The sequence below is a fragment of the Oryctolagus cuniculus genome, chromosome 3 (genome assembly GCF_964237555.1).
Source record: "Oryctolagus cuniculus chromosome 3, mOryCun1.1, whole genome shotgun sequence".
In the NCBI taxonomy this organism is placed as follows: Eukaryota; Metazoa; Chordata; class Mammalia; order Lagomorpha; family Leporidae; genus Oryctolagus; species Oryctolagus cuniculus.
The window spans coordinates 142,010,026-142,034,761 of record NC_091434.1 but is presented as its reverse complement, the minus strand read 5'-3'; the positions used below and the strand labels follow the sequence as shown (position 1 = coordinate 142,034,761).

Genomic DNA, 24,736 nt, shown 5'->3' with positions numbered 1-24,736 from the left:
GGGGCGGGCGGGAGTGGGAAGAGAGGCATGCTGGGAACTGTAGTAGTGCAGCCGCCCGGTTCCCGGCTGGCTAGTAGGCGCTGGGCTCGGCGTTGGCGTTGGCGTGTGGCGAGTGGACGGCACTTAGGCTTTGGCTCTTTAAGTTATGGCTACGGCTGAGAGAAGCGAAACGCTTCTTGGGTGAAAAGACTTTGTCTTTGCAAATCCGTATAAGCTGAGGTGAGTGAACGCCTGAAGTCCGGAGTGTGCTTCACGTACCGAATACTTGCTAGGGGCTTAGTGATTCATGAATTGAAGGGAATTCGTCCTCCTGCCTGTGGAGTGAGCACTCCAGAACTGAACGATAGACTCCGGGGAACGGACTTTATTTATTTACACGACTTTGTGATTCTGGGTCTAGCGCCTCCTCTTAGAAATAAAGTGATTTGCCTAGGGTCCCCCCGGCAGCTCCTTAGCAGACCATAAGTAGACCTGAAGTCCTTTTGCTTTCACTACAACACCACACTGCCCCTCACTAAGGAGCGTAGATTGGTGGTATGACAGAAGCAAAGGATTTGATGCGTGGACGTTGGCCGCTTATCCGCACAAAGAACGCGTTTTTGCGAAGCAAACTGGTCAAGGAGTTTTGGTTTAAACCATATCTGGGTTACCACGCTTTTGCTAGATGAATGCTGAGTAGCACCATGGAATTTAATGAAAACCTTGAAGAAGATGGGTGTGTTGCTCTTTCTAAAGGAATATGTTTCTATTTAAAATAACGCAGCTGATGCTTGCCAGGGCCCTCCTCATGGAAACGTGGCCCTCCAAATGTGCCCTCGTCTTTTCCTGTCCATTTTAAACTGAGTGTGCATGAAAAGAGTTTGGTTCTGTATTTGGAAAATTCACTTAGAGGAATAGTTTAATTTCTAAGGTGACTTTCGTTTAACCAGATACCAAGAGTCAATTTCACTGGATATAAGAAAAAGTCAGAATCTAGGCTAAATCCTCTACCAGTGTCGTTGGCTGTAGATACCTGTTTGCCCCTAGAATGGAGAGAGAAATTAGACCAAAGGCAAAGAAATGGGTAGACAATTAGGAGTGCCTCCACTGTTCTTTTTTTAACAGGAGAAACACGAAGTTCTGTTCCTCCACTGGTTCGTTCCCCAGATGCTCCCAACAGCCACATCAGGGTCTGACCAAAGCCAGGAGCTGGGAACTCAATCCAGGTCTCCCACATGGGTGGCAGGAGCCTGATTACTTGAGCCACCAGGCTGCCTCCCAGGAGCTGCATTATACATTAGCTGGAAGTTAGAGTCAGGAGCCAGAGCCGGGACTCAAACCCAGGTATTATGTGTGATGCAGGCGTCCCAGTCTGAGTCCCAACCACTAGGCCGAAGGGGCTTGCCTCTACTTCCACTTTCAAATGTTATTTGCTTATTTTTTAATTTTAAAGGCAGAGAGACAGATCTCCCATCTACTGGTTTGTTCCTCAAATGCCTAAAACTGCTGAGGCTGGACCAGGCAGAAACCATGAGCTGGGATCAGTCTGCATTTCCCAGGTAGGTAGCAGGGACCCATGTGTTTGAGCCATCACCTGCTGCCTCCCAGGGTGTGCATTAGCATGAAGCAGGAAAGGGGAGTAGAGCCAGAGCTTGAACCCAGTCACTCTGAAGTGGGATGCTGGGCGTTTCAAGTGGTATCTTAAAGGCCAGGCCACTCCTGCTTCCAAGTTTGATATGGTTTAAGAATGAACAAACCAGGCTGTAGTTGGTAAATATGCTGGACAAACTGTGAAAGTCTGCTGGGAGGTGTTACTTGTCGGGGGGCATTGAGTCCCGTTTTGACTGGTGTTAATGCAGACATAAAGTCTTTTTTTACTTTTCCTTTCATTAGTAAGCCTCTCCTTCAACACCTGAGGGTTTCTTGAGTTCTTAGCAGCTACCTTTGGTATCTGCAGCAAGTTAGGGAAAATTAAAGTACCTCCCAGAATTTCAACTCTTGGAAAGGTTTATCAATATTTTCCGTGGTACATAGCTAGTGTTTTGTCTTTAAAATACATTTAGGTATTTTTTCAATTGATAGATCTTGTTTTTGAAGATTTAAGGGGTTATGCTCTGTATGTGAGAGATACACAAATGTTTTAGGAATGGATCCTTCTCAGGAAAGTACAGTGTAATTTAGGAGACAGGAAAAGCAATAAACTCTTGGCTACTTTAAGTTAATAAATTCCAGATGAGTGATGAGTAGTCTTAACAATTCTGAGGAGAATCATGGACAGGCTGTCAGAAGATAAGGTGGTTAGAGGTAGACGTTGCAGGGTGAGTGAAATTAGGTTTGAGCAGCAAGGAGAATGCCCAGGTAATGGAAAGGCTGAAACAAAAGTATAAAGATAGCAATGCAGAAATTTGAAGTAGAACTTTTTTATAGATGCAAAGGCTCTAAAGTAGACTGGATTCAGGAGTGTTAACTGCCTTGTTAAGGCTATGAACTTGATACGGGCAGTGGTAGCCACCAGAGATTTCTGAAGGTAGAAGTAAAATTGGAAAAATATTCATCTAGCACTTTTGGACAAATAATGACTTAATAAGGGGAGAGAGTGGAATGTGGGATTTCAGAAGCCAATATGAGCTATCCAAAGCCACTAAGTAAAGCAACAAAACCTGATACTAATGCCATAGAGGTACAAATACAAGGATATGGGTGGAGGTAAGAGACTTCAGAAAAACTTAGGGTGCTGGTATCGTGGTGTAGCCCATTAAGCTTACGGCCCAAAGGTCCATATTGGAGTGCTCATTCAAATCCCTGCCTGCTCCGCATCCCATTCAGATTCCTCCAGTGTGCCTGGGAAGCAGCAGGTAGTGGTCCAGGTACTCAAATGGGAGAACATGATAAATTCCTAGTTCCTGGCTGTGCCTGGCTCAGCCTCAGCTATTGAGGTCATTTGGGGAGTAAACCAGTGGATGCATGATCTCTTTTTCCCTCCCCACTTTTCTCTTTTGCTCTGCCTTTCAAATAAATACATTTTTAAAGAAACCTAATTATTGGAAAGAGGTTTCAGAATTATCTACTTGTTTCATGTTCAAGTGTCCCTTTGCCCCTTAGCTCAGATAAAAATAATATTGTTGTTATATGTGGAGAAATTTTAATATTTGGCATATTTTTACATTCTCTAATAAAAGATCCCTTTGTGTTGTTACTTTCACAGCATTATAGCTCTCTGTGAGTTTTTTTCCCCAACCCTAACCCTGGGAATTAATTTGGTATCACCGCCTTCATTAATAGACAAAAAACTTAATAGACTAAAACACAGGAAGTGAACATGATTAGCTCACTTGTAGAGAAGCAAATGTTAGACCAAGGGACAGAATCTACTGGTCTTGAGTTTCCTGTTTGCTGCATAAACCATTGAGTCACAGAACTTTCATCCCTGGTGTACTTTCATAAAACTACAGGTAAGGATTCACATCATTCCTGAGATTCTAATGTTAACCTCCCATTTCATTTTGTATCCCTCTGCCCTCTCTAACCTAAACTATATTTCAAGTGAACTCTAGCTGGGGAAGTTGAAAGAGAATGAATGAGAAGGGAGGGAAATTCTTCTCTAGCTATTTCCTAGTATCCCTTACTCCCTCATTCCTAGCCTTAGTCAAGGCAAAAAGCAAAAAAGAACAACCAAAAAAAAAAACCCTTTTGACCATTTTAATTGAAATATACAATGCAGCAAATATGGAACTAGAGATAAGGCAGTGTAACTTTTAATCTCTTAGAGTAGCATATGATATTCAGAAGAAAGGCACATGAAAATGAAGAGATACTTAGAAAGGAGGAAATCTCTAAAGTTAATGTAAACTTCCAGAGCTTAGTATTTCAGTGTTCTTTTACATATTACTCTGTTTATTCTCATAATTTCACTCTAGAAAGGATAGACAGTTATCTTCATCTTTATATGTACATTAAAATGTGAAGATAGCAGTACCTAAGCTTAGAGAAATTATTTACTCAAGGTCACACAGATGGCAAAACTGGAGCCAAAATCCAGATGATACCCCACTCAATGAAAACTTCAGAGTGTAAGACAACAAAGGCTACACACATATAAATAGTAACTACAGAAGAATACCATAATTAAATGCACCCTCTCTAACTTTTATGACTGGTATTTATTATGCTGTTTCATTTAACATTCAAAGAGAAATTAAAATTTTATGAATAACTTCAAAGTCAAATACTACCTGAGCATCTAATTAGTAATCCTTTACCATGATATTTCATTTCTGTATTCAGGAATGGATCATTAACAAGGGCTATGAAATATATTACAGGTAATATTGAGATGCTTTTGTAGTCCTGTCCTTTCCTTTCCTCCCCAGACAGAGCCATTATCTTTTACTTGGAATTTTTGTTGTTCCAGTGGATGTGTAGCCTTATATTAAGTAGTGTCTTACCTTTCTTGTGTGTGTGTTTAGTTAAAAAAAAAAGTAGAAGCACGTTTAGGTGTTCAATAGTGTTAAATATATTCATATTGTTTAACAGATCTTCAGAGCTTTTTATCTTGCAAGACTGAAAATCTGTACCCATTCAGCAATAACTCCCCATTTCCCACTTTCCCCAGCTTCTTGTTACCACCATTCTGCCTTCTCTATCCATGCATTTAACTACTTTAGATACCTTATACAGTAATTGTCTTTTTGTGACCTGCTATTTAGCACAATGTACTCAGGGTTCATCCATGTTGTAACAGGGGACAGGATTTCCTTCCTTTTTAAAGCATAAATGTACTTTATACATACAATAGAATATTATTCAGCCAAATCCTTGCCCATTTTTTTATTTGGGTTGTCTTTTTGTTTTTGGCTTGTAAGAGCCTTTATGTACTGTGCATACTAGACTTTTATCAGATATATGATTTGCAAATATTTTTTCCCATTCTGTAGGCTGCCCCTTCCTTAGATCTTGAAACACTATTCTCTATTGTTTTAGTCTCATCTCTATTTAAAGTATTAAGTTTATTCAACAGGTAACTTTGAGCATACAATGTGTATGTTTATTTATTTTGAAAGGCAAAGTTACAGAGAAGCAGAGAGAGAGTCTTCCATCTGCTGGTTCACTCCCCAGATGGCCACAACAGCCAGAGCTACACTTATCCGAAGCCAGGAGCTTCCTCTGGGTCTCCCATGCGGGTGCAGGGTACCAAGGACTTGGGCCATCTTCTGCTTTTCCAGGCCTTGGCAGAGAGCTAGATAGGAAGTGGAGCAGCCAGGACTCAAACCAGTGCCCATAAGGGATGCCAGCATTACAGACTAGGGCTTTAACTCACTACACCACAGTGCCAGTCCCTCTGAGACCTTTTTAAAAAAATTTATTTTTATGTACTTGAAAGACAAAACACCAGAGAATAAGAGCAAGAAATCTCCCATCCTCTGGTTTATTCACAAATGGCCACAACAGGCAGGCCTGTGCCAGGCCAAAAAGAGGAGCCGGGAACTCCATCCAGGCCTCCCACATAAGTGGGTAGGGGCCCAAGTGCTGAACCATCCTCTGCTGTCTTCCCAGGCACATTACCAGGGAGTTGGGTTGGAAGTGGAGCAGCTGGGATTCAAATCAGCGCCCAACTACAACACCACCTGCAGCACTGGCATCCCATATAGACACTGGTTCAAGTCCCAGCTGTTCCTCTTCTGGTCCAGCTCCCTGCTAACATGCCTGGGAAAGCAGTGGAAGATGGCCCAAGTACCTGAGCCCCTGCACCTATGTGGAAGACCCAGAAGAAGCTCCTGGCTTCTGGTTTAGGATTGGCCCAGTTCCAGCCTTTGTGGCCATTTAGGGAGTGAGCCAGCAGATGGAAGATCTCTCTTTGTCTCTCCCTCTCTATCTAAGTCTGTCTTTCAAATAAATAAATCTTTAAAATGAACAAGAAAAACCATAAGAAATTATAATCTCAGAGCTTAAAATCACTGAATTTATAGATTCTAGTCTTAAATCCAGGCTGATTTCCACACTTAAAAAAATGATGAGTTGCATTCATTACCACATGCCTAACAGTATTGTAACATTTGAATTATCACAGAAATAGCCAAGATGAAGTATATAACTTAGGCAAGAAATACACTTATCTATGGTAAAGGTTTTTTTTTTTTAATCAAATCCAAGTTTGTCAAAAATTAAAAGTTTTTAAATTGCATTGGATAATGAAGTAACTTTTTGGGAGGATTGTTGAGAATTTTGAAAATTACTGCTAAGTTATCCAACATAATATTTTTGAATTTTTTTTTCTGTGTCCTTTGGGGCTCTCTGAAACTTCTGAGGGTCTTTTCTAATGTTTTGTTACTACTACTTTGCTCTGGCCTAGTCTGAGCTGTTGTCATCTCTCAGATGCCTTTTATGATAGCCTTCTAACTGGTCTTTCTGCATCCACCCTCGCCTGCCTCTGCCACAAGTGAGGTATCCTTTGGAAACACGTCAGTGACCTCACTTTGATGCTCAAAACCTTCCAGTGACTTCTGTGTCACTAAGAGATGGCTTGCAGTATTCTCAGTGGGCGTAGTATTGCTCCCTAAGTTATGATGTGGGAAATTTGGGGGAGTATTTTTATGATGTCATGATTGAGTGGTGTTGAGTGTGGCTGGGCTGGGCTGCTAGATCATCATATACATCCTGTCACTATGAGGAATTGTCTCTCATCTTGCATGCTTTTGTTTTTTATAATAAACTTTTGAGGTATAATTTGTAACAATAAAATTCATTAAGTGTGCAGTCTGATGAATTATGACTAATGTTTCCACCCATGTAACCACCATAACAGTCAAGGTGTAAAACATTCTTATCACCACAAAGAGTTCCTTTATGTGCCTTCTGTGTGATTTTTTAATGTCCCTTTGGCCATTCTTAAAGATGGAAAACCTGATTTGTGTGTTTTTGTTTGTTTGTTGTAAGGTTTAAAAGCAAGAATTATTAGAGTCAGAGACCTCCAGCCAGAGTGGCATGGAGGGGAGCTTCCAAGAGAGGAAAAAACCTAAAGTACCTGGTGTTCAGGTTTTTAAGCACAATTTTTTGGGGGGAGCCTTGACAATCAGATTGACATGCAGTTATAAGGCTAGGACAAAACCCTTTTTGCAATTTATCCTGTCTGGCTTGCTCACAATAAAACAAAAGAGCCACCACAAGAATGGGATACCTAATTTGTTTTCACAATAAACTGAGAGCTCCGAAGGGTGGACTGACCACTTCCTTGCTATTCTCATAAGATTGGAAGTTCCCAAGAGGTGGGCAGGCAGGCACTTTTGACCTTGATAAGACAACTTTTGGGGGGAACATTTTCCACCCTCAGTTTCCACTGACTGACTATTAGCCCATCTGACTCCTCACATTCCCCCCAGAAGAATGGATGCTAACGTCTGTTAGGGGAACTGGGCGATGATCACTTTGGCTGCTTCATGCTGAAAAAGGGCATCATTGGGAACAGAATCAAGACAGGGTTCCTGCAGGAGGTGGCTTCTCAAGAGGACGCAGCGCCAGCTTGCAGAAACTGCTTCCATTCAAGATTTCATGTGCCTGGACTCCTGTTTCAAGTCTGGAGAAAATGAATCTAACAAGCAGTTTAAACTCAAAGGTTCTAAAACCAAGGACAGAGTCATTATTAGAGGACCTAGAAAAGGTGCTATCGAAACCATGAGCAAGTTTTCCCATTCAGAGGCAAATAGAAACTGACAGAAGGGGCTTAATAATAATCAGGTGGGCTTTAAGGCCTGGGCAGTTATGAGGCCCAGGCCTATCTATTCACATGGGGTACATTATAAGGGAGGTGTGAACTTGCTTAGGGAAGGCACCCTGTTGATTTCCATTACCTAGCTGGACTGAGGAAAGCTGGCCAAGTGAAGGCAGGTAGCATCTCTAACAAGAAATTTACAGTTCTTTCTGCAATGTTGCTGACTCTTTTGGCCACCCCCTCAGCAGCAGTGGTTACTTTGGAAGCTGGGCCAAGTGAAGAGTTTTTCAGCTTAGAACCAACAAGTTCTGTGGCTCTGATCTGGGAGCCCTTCAACTCCAGGGCAGTTCTGTTTCCAGTGACCCAACTTGGCTGGCACAGCTGCTGGGGCTCGTCATCAGCTGACTAATGCTGAGGCTCTGGCTTTCCACATTGAAAACCAACGTAGTGGACTGGACTGGCCTGTTGGGTCTGCTTGATGGCAGATCACGGTGTAAAGCAGCCATTAATTGGTCTACCACCTATTTTTACATTGCTTCTATTGTCTAGCTTCCTCTTCTTCCTGCTTTTTGGTAAAGTAGACCAGAGGAAACCTTTAAGAGGATGCAAGTCAAGGGGGTGCTCAAGTCCCATCCCTAATCTTTGGTGGCCTAAACTAGAAGTCCATAGTCACAGGCAGGTTCTGATAGTGGTTTTTCTGGGAGGTGGGTAGACAATGCCCATGAGGAAAGCTGTGTTCTCACTTTAACAAACATGATGACCACCCTATCTATAAAATTTGAAGTCATTAGTAAAACTTTCTCTTCATTTGGTCTGAAAGGGAGGTTTTGCCTGTTCACTGTTCCATGGCAAAGTAAATCTAGCTGTGAAATAATAATTTAAGCTCTCAATTTGGCTATGTTATTAGTACAGAAAAAAATGTTAGCCATCCCTTTTGTAAGGTCTAAAGATCAAACTGTATATCCTGGAGAATCCTTCAGAATAGAATCAGTTTCCCACCTTGTAGAGAATAGAGAAATGAGGGAACAAGTGAAGGGAAGACTTTTTTTTTTTTCTTTTTCTTTTTTCTTTTTGACAGATAGACAGTGAGAGAGAGACAGAAAGGTCTTCCTTCCGTTGGTTCACCCCCAAAGTGGCTGCTACGGCCGGCGCTGCGCTGATCTGAAGCCAGGAGGCAGGTGCTTCCTTCTGGTCTCCCACGTGGGTGCAGGCACCACAGGTGGAGGATTAGACAAGTGAGCCATGGCTGGCCTGGGAAGACCTGTTTTTAATGATCTGAGTTTAACTCCATTTCTATATAAATACAAAGTAGTTTAGCATCTTTTAACAGAAATGCAAGTATCATATACATTGAGGAAACATGGTGGTTTTGTTGTTCAGAATTTTACTAGAGGTTTCACATTCTGGAAAAATAGCAGAGATTCCATCTGCATTACCATTTGTAGTATTTGAGACAAGAGAACACTCGTGTATTAGTTTGAATTTTTAGCTGTCACCTTTATGGTGATTCTACATAGAGGTGTAAATACTTGTTTCACTGTATCTTTTATGTGTCTGCACATTTACATATTGAAGTAGATATTTTATCATAAACTAATTTTATTTACTTAAGTGTGCTCATAGATTATATTATCTTAATTTAATTTCTGGATAGTAAGGAGTGAGTCTGAAATAAATGGCTTTTTCCCCTCAAAGCCTTTTATTTAAGGAATACAAGTTTCATACATTTCATAATTACAACTTTAGGAACATGGTGATTCTTCCCACCGTACTCCCCCTCCCACCCACACTGTCTCTTCCTCTGTAGCTCTACCTCTCAAATAAATAAATAAATAAAATCTTTAAAAAGCCAAAACCAAACAGGGAACATTGAACTTTTAGAGTAGAGAATCACTGCCCCTCACAGTCTGGCCGAGCCCCTTGCCTCCTCCAGGTAATCCTGTAGTTGAAGATATGATTTCCTATTCTCTGCTCTTGCTCTGGCCACACTAGCCACTAGCTTTCCTGCTGTTTCATGAAAGCCTTAGCATTTGCCCACCTCTGGCCCTCTGTGTTTGATGTTTGTCCCTTTGCTGGAATGCTCTTCCACCAGGTATCCACATTTCTCATTCCTTTCCCTCTTTCAGTTCTTTACCTCAGTGCTATCTTCTTGGTGGACTTTACCTGCTTTCTCTTACAGGACTTATTTCTCTTTGGACAGACCTTATGTTTTATTTACTGTCTGGTAATCTCTTGACTAACCTTCACCCTTACCTGCCCTGCTGCCTCCCCCAATAAAATATAAACTTCATGAACAGAGCAAGAATACAGGGGTCGGTGCTGATGGAAAATTATCCAATTTTCCATCCTAGTGCATTTTTTAAAAACAAGTTCTTATTTATTTATTTGAATGGCAGACTGAAAAGGAGAGAGAGGGGGGAGAGATATCTTTCTTTTCTTTCTTTCTTTTTTTTTTTTTTTTTAAAGATTTACTCATTCTACCTGAAAGTCACAGCCACACTGAGAGAGGAGATGCAGAGAGAATGAGAGAGAGAGGTCCTGCATCCGCTGCTTCACTCCCCAATTGGCTGCAACGGCCAGAGCTATGCTGATCCTAAGCCAGGAGCCAGGAGCCAGGAGCCAGGAGCTTCCTCCAGGTCTCCCACGCAGGTACAGGGGCCCAAGGACTTGGGCCATCCTCCACTGCTTTCCCAGGCCATAGCAGAGAGCTGGATCAGAACTGGAGCAGCCAGGTCTCAAACCAGCGTCCATATGTGATGCTGGCACTGCAGGTGGTGGCTTTACCCACTATGCCACAGTGCCAGCCCTGAGAGACATATCTTCCTTCCACTGGTTCACTCTCCCAAAGGTCACAATGGCCAGGGCCAGGCCAGGCTGAATCCAAGAGCCTGGAATCCCATCTGGGTCTCCCACACGGGTGGCAGGGGCCCAAGCCTGGACCATCTGCTGCTGCTTTCGCATGTGCACTAGCAAGAAGTGGATTGGAAATGGAGCAGCCTGGACTCAATGTCGGGTACTCTGCTATGGGATGCTGTTTTTCCACATAGTGGCTTAACCCACTGTGCCACAATACCCACCCTGGCATTTGGGTCAGCTCTGGACTCCCTTCTTATTTTGTAGCCTGATAGATTCTTATGGCTTTCCCCATCCTTTAATCCTTTTATATGGGCAGCAACTTCCTTAGGGTTTAGAACAGTGCCTATCACAGAGTAAGTGTTCGATACTTACTGAATGAATAAATAGCTTTAAAACTAGAAAGTTATGGCCGGCATCACAGCTCACTTGGCTAATCCTCCGCCTGCGGCGCCGGCACTACAAATTCTAGTCCCGGTTGCTCCTCTTCCAGTCCAGCTCTCTGCTGTGGCCCAGGAAGGCAGTGGAGGATGGCCCAAGTGCTTGGGCCCTGCACCCGCATAGGAGACCAGGAGGAAACACCTGGCTCCTGGCTTCGGATCCGCGCAGTGTGCTGGCTGTAGCAGCCATTTGGGGGGTGAACCAATGGAAAAGGTAGACCTTTCTCTCTCTCTCTCTCTCTCTCTCTCTCTCTCTCTCTCTCACTGTCTAACTCTGCCTGTCCAAAAAAAAAAAAAAAAAAGTTTTTTGGATTTTTTTGGATTTGTGATTTTACCTGAAAATGTGAAGATTTAAACTTTATAACTTTTGAGCCAGTTAGGACTCCTCTTGGGAGGCCCACATTCCTTGTAAGGGTGCCTGGGTTTGAGCCTGTCTCTTCCAGCTTCCTGCAAGTGTGAACCCAGGGAGGTAACAGGTGATGGCTCAAGTGATTGGGTTCCTGACATTTGCATAGGAGACCCGATTGAGTACCCAACTTCCTGTTTTGTCTTGCTTGATGCCTCTCTCTCTCTCTCTCTGCCTTTCAAATAAATAAAATTAAAGTTAAAAATTTTAACTTTTGTATTACTTGGTTTTCTGGAGAATAATACAAAGTCTATTACCTGCAGAAGTGCACTTTTTATGCAGTAAAAGTTAGTTGAGTCATATCTGGTTATTTAAGGTTTTGTCGTATTTTCCTAATTAAAAGGATTGACAGCTATAACTGTTTTATTTATAAGCCATATCCCTAAGGCATACTAATGTGTGTCCTACATATGGTATAATTAGGCTGAATTATAAATTACTTACCAATTATTTGCCCTCAGGTGTTAGAGCCAATATATGGTATCTTTCTTAAGAATAAAATTGGCAAAAGCATTGTTAATACAAATATATGTTATTTATTTGAGCCCCTACTGTTTCAAAAATTGATTTAATTTGCTCAAACTGAGCTAAAACCTTTACCTGAATAATCCCGGAATAAAAGTAGATCAGTAGTATAAATAGGATTATAGAAAGATGAACCACCAATTTTAGAGAACGTACTTGAAAGTAATTTGAAGTAATTCTTTATTCACCTAGCTGATATTTATTAAGCAGCTGTAGGCATCAAACATGGAACTAGAAATATAAGAACTAATAAGGTGTAGCCCCTATTTTTAAGGAGTTTATAGTCAGTAGGAATACAAGCAAGTAAACAAGTAAGTACAATAAAATGCCATAGCCACCAATAAAGCAATTTTACAAAGGACAGAAAGAGATTGAGGTAGGACTGCAATGGTTATATCCACATGTGGAATTGAAAATGGGGTAGAAAAGTTTTCAGAAGAGATGGTAATACTTAAACTGAATCCCTGAAGTTAAGAATGTGGTTTTGTGGGCTGTGTGGCTGGTAGGTGAGATGAGGATAGTCTAGGCATAAATAGCAATGTGAGCCAGAGGTTTGAGATTTTTCTGCCTGGTTAGCAGAACCGTTTGACAGGATTTTGGAGCACAGACTATGCTATGTAATGCAGTGAGATAAGGTTAGAGTGGTGGGCATGGGTCAGGGCATGATGGTCTGGTACCATTAACTAAGGAATTTGAACTTTATCCCACAGGTTGTAGAGCCAGTGAAGTAATAACATCATCTTACCTTGCTGATATGTCCATGATTAGACAGATGGAACCAGTCTGACTATATGAGCAACGCTGAGACTCTGAACCAAGAATGTAGCAGTCAAGAATTGGGTATTAGGGATGCCTGGTTGGAGTCCTGCTTCCTCCACCTCCCATCCAGCTTCTTAGCTAATATGCACTCACCCTGAGGCACAGCTCAAGTACTTGAGTGCCTGCCACCCACATGGGAAACTTAGGTTGAGTTCCAGTCTCCTGGGTTTGGCCTGGGTCAAGCCTAGCTGTTGTGTTGAACCAGAAGATGGAAGATTTCTGTCTCTCTCCCTCAGTCTATCTGCCTTTGAAATAACTGAAAATAAATACTTGTAAAAAGCCAATATATCATCTTGCTCCCTGTCTATCCTTCTCTCTTCTCTTCTCCCCCCTTTCCTCTTTGCTTCTCCTTCACTCCTTCTCCATCTCCCTCTCTCCCCCTTTCAAATTAAAAAACAATATAGCAATCAAGGTAAAGAGAAGGAGGACAGATTAGAGAACTGCTAGAATCTAGGACTTTCTGATTAATTGCAGATGGAGGTATGGGGAAAGGAAGGAGTTAGGGTGGGAATCAATCTCAGAAGCCTTCAAAACCAGGTAAGGTTATGATATAAATGAATAAATGGAGCCTTGCCCCTCTCTTGTGGGCATTGTGAGCACTACATGAATAAGGAGCTGATGGAGTCTAAATAGGACATCTGTTCATCGCTAGTCATGCAGGTAGAGCCTGCTTTTGTCTCACGTTCCAATTACTGAGGCCTGCTGCCTCCAACGATCTACATTAGTAGGAAGCTGGAGAACATAGCTGGGATTTTTTCCTTTTATTTAATAAATATAAATTTTGTAAGTATAACTTTTGGATTATAGCAGTTCTTCCCCCCATACCCGCCCTCCCATCCCTGGACCATCCCACCTCCTACTCCCTCCCATCCCATTCTTCATTAAGAATCTTTTTTTTTTTTTTTTTGACAGGCAGAGTGGACAGTGAGAGAGAGAGACAGAAAGGTCTTCCTTTGCTGTTGATTCACCCTCCAATGACCGGCGTGCTGCAGCTGGCGCACTGCGCTGATCCGATGGCAGGAGCCAGGTACTTCTCCTGGTCTCCCATGGGGTGCAGGGCCCAAGCACTTGGGCCATCCTCCACTGCACTCCCTGGCCACAGCAGAGAGCTGGCCTGGAAGAGGGGCAACCGGGACAGAATCCAGCACCCCGACCTGGACTAGAACCCGGTGTGCCGGCGCTGCAAGGCGGAGGATTAGCCTAGTGAGCCGCGGCGCCGGCCTAAGATTCATTTTTAATTATCTCTCTATACAAAAGATCAACTATATTAAGTGAAGATTTCAACAGTTTGCACCCACACAGGCACATAAAGTATAAGTACTGTTTGAAGACTACTTTTACTGTTAATTCTCATAGTACAACACATTAAGGACAGAGGTCCTACATGAGGAGCAAGCACACAGTGAATCCTGTTGTTGATTTAACAGTTGACACTCTTATTTATGATGTCAGTGACAAGGTTCTTGTCATGAGCTTCCAAGGCTATGGAAGCCTCTTGAGTCCACAAACCCTGACATTATTTAGACAAGGCCATAATCAAAGTGGAAGTTCTCTCCTCTCTTCAGAGAAAGGTACCTCCTTCTTTGATGGCCCCTTCTTTCCTCCGGGATCTCACTCACAAAGATCTTTCATTTAGGTCATTTTTTACCACAGTGTCTTGGCTTTCCTTGCCTGAAATGCTCTCATGGGCTTTTTAGCCAGATCCAAATGCCTTAAGGGCTGATTCTGAGGCCAGAGTGCTGTTTAAGGCATTTGTCATTCTATGAGTCTGCTGTGTGTCCTGCTTCTCATGTTGGATCGTTCTCTTCTTTTTAATTCTATCAATTATTATTTATAGCTGGGATTTGAACTCAGGGACTCTGGTGGGATGTGGGCCTCCCAACCAGCATCTTAACCACTAGACCAAACACCTGCCACTCATCTTCTGATTTTTTTTTTTAAATATTTATTTATTCAAAAGAGGGAGGGAGAGAGAGAGCTTCTATCAACTGATTGACTCCACAAGTGGCTTCAGTAGCAAGGATTGGGCCAGCCAAAGCCAGGAGCCTGGAACTCTATCCAGGTCTCTTATATGGCTGCAGGGAGCCAAGCACTTAGGCTATCTTCTGCTTCCCAAGGCACATTATCAGAGAACTGGATCAGAAGAACACTTGGCACCCATTTGTAATGCCCATGTTGGAGGCAGTGGCTTAACCTGCTGCTTCATGATGCCAACCCTTCATCCGATTTTCAAAAAGTCCAGGTCTGTATATATGTATGCTCTCCTAAATCTCAAATATTGAGCCCAGGGTTTTTTTGAGTACTGTCTGGACTAAACAGAAACAACTTCTGCAAATAAGCAGATTGCTGCATTTCTTGTGGGATGATTCTTGTATTCTTTTACCATCAGTGATTAGCAGTATAGTGTTCCCTGAAGGACTAGAATTTAAGTGTGGGAACATGTTAATTAACTTGATTGTGGAAATCACTTCACAGGATACAAATGTGAAAATATCACTGTGTACCTTGAATGCGTGCACTTTTTATTAGCTAGATGTAAGGAAAGGTAGAAGGAAAAACCAAGCAAATGAAACCATAAGATAGCCAACAGAGCACTATGGTGTCGTTTAATCATGAAGGAAATAGAGAAGAAGTGGTTGGGAAGCAGAGAAGGCTAATGGTTAATTTTGAACCGGAAGAGCTTAAGGTGTCTCAGTTAACAGGAAGCTGAAACAGAGAAAGCATCTGCACTGGAAATGAAGATGTGGGCCCTCAGAAAATAGATGGTGGATGAAACTGAATTTCATGGAAACAATATAGAATGGGATGAAAAGAGAACCAGAAACAGAATCTTAACACTATATTTTAATAAGAGGCCAGCAGAGAGAGAGCAACTAGGGAAAGACAGGAGCAAGCTCCATTCGCTGACGAGTTTGCTTTAATTTTCCCAGCTCACATTCAATGGAGGGGTTAATGGGAAATGTAATGTCTAAGAGGAAGCTGGAAACTCACGGGAGTAATCTTGGAAGTGGATTCTTAGGTGCTGAATAATCTTAACTCCATGAAAATCTCTTCTGCAATCTGTGAAGTAGCCAGCACATTCCAAATGTAAAGTAAATATGAGGAAAACCCATTGTGGCAATGTGTTTGTTGTTCCATACATATTAGTAGTTTGTAATTTTCATAACTCTTGCTTCAGCTAGAAATGCCACAAACTGTCACACAATTAGCCTAAAAAAATGTAGAGTGAAATACTATTTATTAAGCAAACATGTGTAAGATAGACTTCCTTCCAGGAATTTAATATTTAATAGAGGAAATAAGACACATTTGTAGAAAAGATAATAAGATAAGCTATTTTATGGTGTCAAACAAATGGTTCCGATGATAAATATATATCTATATACGTAGTATGAGAAATAGTACAAGTGATAACGAAGTAATTTTTTTCATTCAAAGGGGACAAAACAGCATCTATAAATAAAACAGGCTATTTACAACATATATATGATAATATTCAGAAACATTTTAGGGCTAGTTAGGACAGTAATATGCTCAAAGTATTCAGAATTAAAATGGAAGATAGTCTTTTTAATAGATTTAATATTACGTATTACTAAATTACAGCTTATAATCACTTCATAAGAAAGCCAACTCTCCACCTTAAAGTATAATTTATGGAGGATATTTTTTTATTTAATTTTTTTTTTATTTGAGAGGCAGGGAGACAAAGGGAGGAAGACAGAGAGAGAGCTCTTAATTACTGATTCATTCCTCAAGTACCCGCAACTGCTGGGGCTGGGACAGGCTGAAACTAGGAGCCAGGAATGCAGTGCAGGTCTCTCACAAGGGGGGCAGGAATGAGTTACTTGAGCCATCACCTGCTGCTTCCCAGAGTCTGCATTAGAGGAAATGGAAACTCAAGGTCTCGATATGGGATGTGAGTCTCTTAACCAGTAGGCTAAACTCAGTCCCTGAAGGACATATTTTATTTGTTTATTTGTTTATTTAAAGATTTATTTATTTACTTAAGAGGTAGAGTTACAGAAGTGGGAGAGGGGAGAGAAATCTTTCCCCTGGTTCACTCCCTAAATGACCACAACATCCAGGGCTGAGCCAGGCTGAAGCCAGGGGCCTGGAATTCCATCCGGGTCTCCAATGTGTGTGGCAGTGGCCCAAGCACCTGGGACATCCTCTGCTGCTTTCTCAGGCGTATTAGCAGGAAGCTGGACCAGAGATGGAATAGCCAGAACTCGAACTGGTGCTCATATGGGATGCTGGTGTTGCCAGACCACAATACTGTTCCTGAAGAATGTATTTTAAAGATAGAAGAAAAATCAATGTTTATAGCATTACAATTTCTATAGCTTGTATATTTTTCTTACTGCTAAGAGTAATATGTACTTGCAGAACAAACCAAAAAATGTAATGAGCTTTAAAATTACAAAGTAAATATTTTGATGAATAATGGTATGCTAGGTTATTTGAGGCAATCTTCTGCTAAAAATAAAATGCTAAAAAACATAACAAAAAATAGTTAAAGAACATTGACAAGAAGGGAAAACTGGAACCCAGAGAGGTTACTGAACACAAGCCATTTGGTAAAGGCATGTGCTGATTCCCTAGCGCATTCCAGCTTTCACTTTGATGGCCTTGTGGGAATGAGGATGCAGAAATCAGTGTGCCTGGCGAGCACAGCCAGGAGTCCAGCAGGGGGACTTGGACTCATACAGTGAGTGGAGACTCCAAAAGATTACAATTTTGTATAAGAATGAACCAGAGGAGCTGGCGCTGTGGCATAGTGCGTAAAGCCGCCACCTGCAGTGCCAGCAATCCCATATGGGTGCCAGTTCGAATCCTGGCTGCTCCACTTCAGATCCAGCTCTCTGCTATGGCCTGGGAAAGCAGTAGAGAAGATGGCCCAAGTCCTTGGGCCCTTGCAACCGCACGAGAGACCTGGAAGAAGCTCCTGGCTTCGGATCAGGGCAGCTCCGGCCATTGCAGCCATCTGGGGAGTGAACCAATGGATAGAAGACCTTTCTCTCTGCCTCAGCCTCTCTGTAACTCTACCTTTCAAATAAATAAAATAAATCTTTAAAGAAAAAAGAGAATATATCAGAGATATACAAGTACTCACTATGCCTGTTGGTTTGCTTTAACCAGGGTTTCAGGGGACCTCAGGCTTAGAACTCACATTAAGGTGGTCTCCAGCTGATACTACCACCAGGTCTTAGAGATAAACAGAAATCTTCTCTGGAGGAAAAGAGTCTTGGACTTCAAAATATTACTTTCAGTACTTTTTCAAGCACAGTGAGCAGTACACAAAGATAATGAGGAAAATAAGGAAATCTGGCTCTGTAAGCAGCTCAAAGGAAATGGACCCTCAAAGATTGCTGTGTGACAATTAAAAAACTGCTTTCTGTGATTGAAGAAATAAACTAGAACTTTTGAAGTGTCTTCAGGAAACAGAAAGCTGTCAAGTTATATAGCAGGTTCAAAAGGAATATTTTCACAAAATTGAGTAAACTGTTTTTCCCTTTTTTTAGACTTGCTTTTTCCTTGAATTCTGTTTAAGCATTGTGTTTGAAGCCTAAATCAACTTACTATTGCCAAAAATGCTAACTTCAACAGCCTAGGAGATACAGACATTATTATCATTATCTTCTTTTTATTTATTTATTTGAGAGGTCGAGTTACAGACAGTGAGAGGGAGAGACAGAGAGAATGGTCTTCCTTCCGCTGATTCACTCCCTAAATGGTGTCAACAGCTAGAGCTGCACCGATCTGAAACCAGGAGCCAGGAGCTTCTTCCGGGTCTCCCACGTAGGTGCAGGGGCCCAGGACTTGGGCCATCTTCTACTGCCTTCCCAGGCCATAGCAGAGAGCTGGATCGGAAGAGGAGCATCCGGGACTGGAACTGGTACCCATATGGGATGCCAGCACTTCAGGCCGGGGTCTTAACCCATTGCACCACAGCACCAGCCCCCATCATTATCTTTATATAGTAAATAAATCACAGTTCTACAGTGAGTAGTCCTTACTTTAGTCAGAGGTATTTCAACTTATAACAATACAGATTCCTTGATATTCTTTCATTTATACGACAGTGTCCAACCCAGAGTAAACTCCTGCTTCCTTTAGTCCTCCTTAAAACCACCTAATACTGGGTAAATCCTATATATATATAGTCTTTCTAATACCTTCTTTATTGAGACACTCATGGTTCCCCATAGGATGTGTTCTCCTTGTTACAATAAGCAGTAAACCCAACTTGTTCAAGTACTGGCCTATTCCTGTGGTCTTTGGGTGGAGGGCATTGATGTGTATCATTGGCAATAAATTAGCTATAGGACCACACTCAATTGTAGCAGTTGCTGAGAAAAGTAGTCTTTTTCTTGTGTTTTTGTGGACTCCATAAATATTGGAGTTTCTGTGATTGTAGAAGGGAGGAGGTTGGAGATTGGCCAGGCTTTCCCAACTATAGAAAGCCAAGAGGCTTTTTAAAAAAATGTCACTAAAATTAATGTAGGCTAAAAAGTAGACACATGAGTTTAGAAAATAAATAAGCCATGAAATTAAGCAGGTGAAGTCAAAGATGCCGAATTGCAGGTTCAGTCTCTCTTTCAAAAAGGGAAAAACCTCTCAAGTGGGAAAAGCATGGAGTCTACCAAGGGAGGCCAGGAACAACATAGAAACTAGTTAGACAGAAACCAAATTCCAAGAACATGTTGCAGAATAAGATGTCCCTTTGAATCTCCATCCCTACAGGATAACACAAAATGATTATTGGTGATAAGTGCTGGTAAGTGGAAGGTACTTAGAAACAGAGGGCGGATTAATTCCTTCCGGGAGATGGGAATGAGTGCTACCTCACACAGACTTTTTTCCATATATATATATATATATATTTTTTTTTTTTTGACAGGCAGAGTGGACAGTGAGAGACAGAGAGAAAGGTCTTCCTTTGCTGTTGGTTCACCCTCCAATGGCCGCCGCGCACTGCGGCCGGCGCACCACACTGATCCGAAGCTAGGAGCCAGGTGCTTCTCCTGGTCTCCCATGAGGTGCAGGGCCCAAGCACTTGGGCCATCCTCCACTGCACTCCCGGGCCATATATTTTTAAGGAGGCAGAAATCTTAGTTGTGCTTTGAAAAACAGGTCTGTTAACATGATTTGTGTTTTAAGGAAACAATCATAAGTGAACATTTTTTTTTCTGCATTCAATAATGATTATACTTTTTTTATGTGTTGTCAACATAAGATTTTTTTTTTTTTGACAGGCAGAGTGGACAGTGAGAGAGAGAGACAGAGAGAAAGGTCTTCCTTTGCCGTTGGTTCACCCTCCAATGGCCGCCGCGGCTGGTACGCTGCGGCTGGCGCACTGCGCTGATCCGATGGCAGGAACCAGGTGCTTCTCCTGGTCTCCCATGGGGTGCAGGGCCCAAGCACTTGGGCCATCCTCCACTGCACTCCCTGGCCACAGCAGAGAGCTGGCCTGGAAGAGGGGCAACTGGGACAGAATTGGGTGCCCCTACCGGGACTAGAACCCGGTGTGCCGGTGCCGCAAGGAGGAGGATTAGCCTAGTGAGCCGCGGCGCAGGCCAAGGTAAGTTTTTTAAAAAGAAAGAAATCAACTGCCTTGAGCAAGCACTATGCCCAGAACTCTACCATGTGCTTTACTTATATATTATCTCGTTTGATCTTCATACCACCTGCTACAAAGTAGGTATTAACTTTTAGTTCCATGTTACAGATACGGCACCTGAGATTCAGAGAGCTTAGGTGACTTACAAAAGGTAACCTCAGGTCTATCTGACAGTAATATTCATGCTCTTAATTGCCATGAAGTGTTGCCTGTATATTCATAGTTATGTTTCAAAGCTTAATAGATGTTTACACTTCTTGGTAAGAAAGTTATAGAGTAAGTCAACTTTTGGTTTTCTACTTTTTAAATTTTATTCAAAATCTATTTTCAATTGCTGACCAGGTTTGTCATATTGCTCATATATCAGAAAATTAAGAATAATTTTAATGTTGGAATAAGGCATAGCAAAATTTATATTTACTTTAAAATTATCTCATACTTCAAGATATTATAAGCTAAATATAAATCATTTTGAAGTCGTGCTTTTTTGGATGAGTTACAGTACTGTTCCTTTTTTTATTTTATTTGAAAGGCAGAGTGAGAGAGAGAGAGAGAGAGAAAGGAAAAAAAGGGATCTAGAGGCCGGCGCCGTGGCTCACTAGGCTAATCCTCCGCCTTGCGGCGCCGGCATACCGGGTTCTAGTCCCGGTCGGGGCGTCAGATTCTATCCCGGTTGCCCCTCTTCCAGGCCAGCTCTCTGCTGTGGCCAGGGAGTGCAGTGGAGGATGGCCCAAGTGCTTGGGCCCTGCACACCATGGGAGACCAGGAAAAGCACCTGGTTCCTGCCATCGGATCAGCGCAGTGCGCCGGCCGCAGCGCGCCGGCCGCGGTGGCCATTGGAGGGTGAACCAACGGCAAAGGAAGACCTTTCTCTCTGTCTCTCTCTCTCACTGTCCACTCTGCCTGTCAAAAAAAAAAAAAAAAAAAAAAAAAAAGGGCTCTAGAGAGATCTTCCATCCTCTGGTTCATTCCCCAAATGGTCACAATGGCCAGGGCTGGGCCAAACCAAAGCCAGGAGCCAGGAGCTTCTTTTGGGTCTCCCATGTGGGTGTAGGGTCCCAAGCACCTGCACAATCTTCCACTGCTTTCCCAGGCACATTAGCAGGGAGCTGGATCAGAAGTGGAACAGCCGGAACTCCAACGGGCGTCCATATGCAATGCCAGTGCTGTACACAGCAGCCTAACCAGTTACACCACAACACCGGCGCCTGTTCTTTTCTCTTAGAGGAGTTGTAAAATTAATAATTTTTTAAAAATCTAAAATTTCTCTACATTGCATCCACAAGTTACAGTTGCCCCTGTAACTAATGTTTCACTCTTCTGACTTTGAATATCACAAAAAGTCAGAATGACAGAATCTGAAAATGGGATGACACTTCTTAAATTATGCGGTCCAAGGTCACTCACTCTCTCTCGATTTATTTATTTGAGAGACAGAGTTACACAGAGAGAGACAGAGACAGAGAGAAAGTTCTTCCATCTGCTGCTTCACTCCCCAAATGGCTGCAACAGCTGGAGCTGGACCAATCCAAAGCCAGGAGCCAGGAGCTTCTTCCTGGTTTCCCATGTGGGTGCAGGAGCCCCAAGGACTTGGGCCATCTTCCACTACTTTCCTAGGCCATAGTAGAGAGTGCTGGATGGGAAGAGGAGCAGCCGGGACTAGAACCAGCGCCCATATGGGATGCTGGCACTGCAGGCAAAAGCTTAGTCTACTATGCCACAGCTCCAGCCCCCAGTCTTCTCTTTTTACTGATGAAGAAACTGAACCCTCAAGAGGTTAAGATGATTTGTTCAATATGACAAAACAGGGAGTCCCAGTCAGTGGCCAGAGGTGCTCTTCTGTCTTCCTGCACCCCTCGGCATACTACACGTTATGCTAAGTAAATAACCATTATACCTAAATACAAATACTCTTGCTGTGTCATAAAACATGAAGACCATAAAATCTATTAGAATCCCCCCAGATTACCTCAGATTTATGTATTTTTTTAAAAAATATTTATTTGAAAATTAGGATGACAGAGAGAGACACAGAATGAGATCGTCTATTCACTGGTTTAATCCCCAGTTAACTGCAACAACCAGGGCTGGGCCAGGCTGAAACCAGGAGCCAGAAACTTCCTGCAGGTGTCCCACATAGATGGCAGGAACCCAAGTACTTGATCCATCATCTACTCTCTTCAAAGAGCATTAGCACAAACTGGATCTGGGTAGTGGGCCACTAGGTAGTGGGCCTTTGAACAAGGCTCTTGAATATGAGACTCAGGTGTCCCAAATGGCAGCTCAGCCTGTTGCTCCATGACACTCGCCCCCTCAGATTTACTTCGGTGGAAACAGTGTTTTACTGTGCAATCACGGATCAAATTGCTTTTCTCATTGCCTTTCTGTCCCATATAAATTCTGGAGTCTTCAACTGGGCTGGTTGACTTCAAGTGCAGTTTCTTTCCTGTTACTGTTGGTACTTAGTCTACCCACAGTATACTTTTTAATACTAGTTATGTTATACTTTACATTGGTTAGTGGCTGTATTAAGTACTTTGTTTATAATAGCTTATTTGATCTTCCCAGAAACCTTGTGACAGAAGTACTGTTACTATCATGCCCATTTTGGACATGCCAAGACAAAGCAGAGAGAAGTCAAGATCATACAGGTTATATGTGTAAAACTGAGCGTTCACAGGCAGTCCTGGTCCATAGGCAGTGCTCCTAACCACAACACTGTACAAATGCTTCCTACAATGTACTGTCCATAGATCCTTCAAAAAATTTCAAATGTCTATCCCCAGAATTTCTTTCTTTCTTCCTTTCTTTAGTTATTTATTTGAGAGGCAGAGTTACAGACAGAGACAGAGACACAGGAGAGGTCTTAGATCTGCTGCTGGTTCACTCCCCAAATGGCTGCAAAGACTGGAGCTAGGCTGATCTGAAGCCAGAAGCTTCTTTTGGGTCTCTCAGGTGGGTACAGGGGCCCAGGCACTTGGGCCATCCTCTGCTGCTTTCCTAGGCCAATATCAGGGAGCTGGATCAGAAGTGGAGCATTCAGGACTCAAACCGGAGCCCATATGGGATACCAGCACTGCAGGAAGAGGCTTAACCTACTATGCCATAGTGCTGCGCCCCTCAACATTTCTTATGTTACATATATTCTGGTGATTTATCATTAACTATTTTGCTTTAGGTGAAAGGATTCTTCCTTAGAACTTTTAGCTCCCTTAGATCATGCTAATGGTTATTCACTTTCTACATATATTTTTCAATTAACAAAACAAAAAATACACTCAATGTAAAAAAATTAAACAATGTAAACATATAAGGAATAATGATCTCTCTTAACTGCCCCTCTAATTCTGTTTGGCTTTAGTTTGATTTTTCCAGATATTTTTCAATCTGTTTTCAAAATACATTATGAACTTTGTTTATATATATATTTCCACATATATATCCACATTTATGCAAATGTATGTATATATACATAACACGTGTGAATATATAAATACCTATGTATGTGAAAATATGAAAAGGGTTTAAAATTTTTCTAGCATGTAAGTCTATATTTTTCTAAAATTAAAAAAAATTAATGAGATAAGTACATACAGTTTCTAAAAAAATCAAATAGTGACAAAAAACATAGTGAAAAAACAGCTTCCTCCTTCCCACTTATATTGTCACCTGCCATTAACAAACAATTGGGTTTTCTGACACTCTAACATCTCTTCACAACCGGCATATAACACTCTTTCTTAGTTTATCAGTTTAAGACTTTGTGTTATCTTTTGCTGTGTGACAAATTACCCGCAAACATAGTGGCTTAAAACAACAAACATTTGGTATCTACAGTTTCTGTGGATTAGATCTTTGCAAGTGGCTTATCTGGGTATTTGTGGCTCAGGATTGCTGTCATCTGAAGGCTGGACCCAGGTAAGTGAACCATTTTGCGAATGGTTCACTTACCTGGATGCTGGCGAAACTCCTCACTTTCCAGCTGACTCTTGGCTGGGGGCCTCAGTTCCTATGTGAGTCTCCACAGGACCTCATGATGTAGCTTGCTTCCTCCACGTAGTGATCCACAAGAGTGTAAATGAGGAGGAAGCTGTTGTGCTTTTTATGACCTAGTCTCACATATTTCATGCTGTCATTTCCACTTTATTCTGTTAGCTAGAAATAAGTCACTAAGTACAGCTCACACTCAGAGGAAGGGGAATTTGTGTGCATATTTTCAAACCGTCACAGACTTTATATGCTCTTTGATACCATAGATATTTTTCCTTTCCTTCTTTCCTTCCCTCCCTCCCTCCCTTCCTCTCTCTCTTTCTTTCTTTCTTTCTTTCTTTCTTTCTTTCTTTCTTTCTTTCTTTCTTTCTTTCTTTCTTTCTTTCCTTCCTTCC

General features: G+C 42.1%; 1 long non-coding RNA gene across 1 annotated transcript; it reads left to right on the top strand.

The window, feature by feature from the left end:
• Positions 1-44: 44 nt before the first annotated feature.
• On the top strand, positions 45-3,186 carry LOC138849042 (uncharacterized). Its single transcript, XR_011387399.1, has 2 exons — positions 45-219; positions 1,433-3,186. It is a non-coding gene; the product is annotated as an uncharacterized lncRNA (long non-coding RNA).
• The last annotated feature ends 21,550 nt before the right edge of the window (positions 3,187-24,736 follow it).